This window comes from Morone saxatilis, unplaced genomic scaffold, assembly GCF_004916995.1.
Source record: "Morone saxatilis isolate NCDOM2014 unplaced genomic scaffold, NCSU_SB_2.0 Contig9, whole genome shotgun sequence".
In the NCBI taxonomy this organism is placed as follows: Eukaryota; Metazoa; Chordata; class Actinopteri; family Moronidae; genus Morone; species Morone saxatilis.
Genome location: NW_023340268.1, coordinates 363,450 through 364,924, shown reverse-complemented (window position 1 = coordinate 364,924; position 1,475 = coordinate 363,450).

Genomic DNA, 1,475 nt, shown 5'->3' with positions numbered 1-1,475 from the left:
GACAGATTGAATTTCTCCATTGTGGGACTATTAAAGGCCAAAAAAGTTTGTATTTACGTATTATATTGATGCCAAATTAATAAGAAGACTGTTGAGATATGATGAGATTTTTTTCTTCTTCTTCCCCGGTCCTATGTTCCCGCTTTGTATGGGACCGGGGACCCTAACCCTAACCTAACCTTAGTCTGGAACATAGGACCCGGGGAACATAGGACCCAGGGAACATAGGATGACCCCAATACAAGACTACAGAATCAAACATGGCAACTTTGATGGCATGCCACAGACACACCCTCAACGTACAATCGCAAATAGCACAGCGTTCAGTTAGTAACATTTTTTGACTGTACTGACCAAATTTGAAGTCAGTGCGATAAAATCTGTATAGGAGGAGGTAGTTAAAACAGAAGCCCTGAAATTCCTCAAATGGCATCAGTTTGACATTCGATTCAAAATGGCCAACTTTGACGACACGCACAGACACGCCCTTTGACGTACAGTCGCAAATAGCACGGGGTTCTTCAGCAACATTGTCTGACTGGTACTGACCAAATTTGAAGCAGAACCGACAAATTCCCTGGGGAGTAGTTCGTTCACAAACAACGGAAAAAAAGACCACAGAATTCAAAATGGCCAATTTTGACGCGCACGGCCACAGACACGGCCCTTCAACGTACAGTCGCAAATAGCACGGTGTTCAGTTAGCAACAGTTTTTGCATGTACTGACCAAATTTGAAGTCAGTGCGATAAAATCTGTAGGAGGAGTTAGTTAAAATAGAAGCCCTATTTCATCCAGGGCGCATGCGCAACGCAGGAGGTCGAAGAGCTGAGGGCTCCTGACGGCATTTCAAACAAATGGTTTAACTACGCTTAAAACCCATTAATTTCAATCTGTTTGAGAAATGAAACTTTGAGAAATTTATTTACAAATAAATTCTGACACCGGCACAGACCACTCTTGAGACCTTTTTGACGAGTGACTAGATCAAACCGGCAAGTGAACCGGAGGAAATCCAGCATGGGAGAACCGGGTAAGACAATCGAAATCAGGAGCAGCAGCTGCGAGGCAAACCACCACAAGTATGAATACTAGATGACGAGATGACGGCGAAATTGCGAAAAAATGAGGCACCTTACACTATACAGGTATCATAGTGCTAAGTGGACAAACTGCTCAGTTCGCAGAGCAGTGCCACAGCTAAACCAGCTTGCTAAATGTTCATTATGAGTTCATATCAACAATGTACCTATCCCTGTCTGACTGAAAATAACATGTTAATTTGATCTCATTAACATGTTACCTGTATACTAAATAGGTTCACTTTTTTCAGATTTAACTGAGGTTTATTTTGTTCTTCTGAACAGGCTTAAAGTCGAAACTGTGAAGGTATGACACAACAACTTTAAGCCTGTTCAGAAGAACAAAATAAACCTATGTTACCTGTAATTGATGTGATATCACATACATTGATAT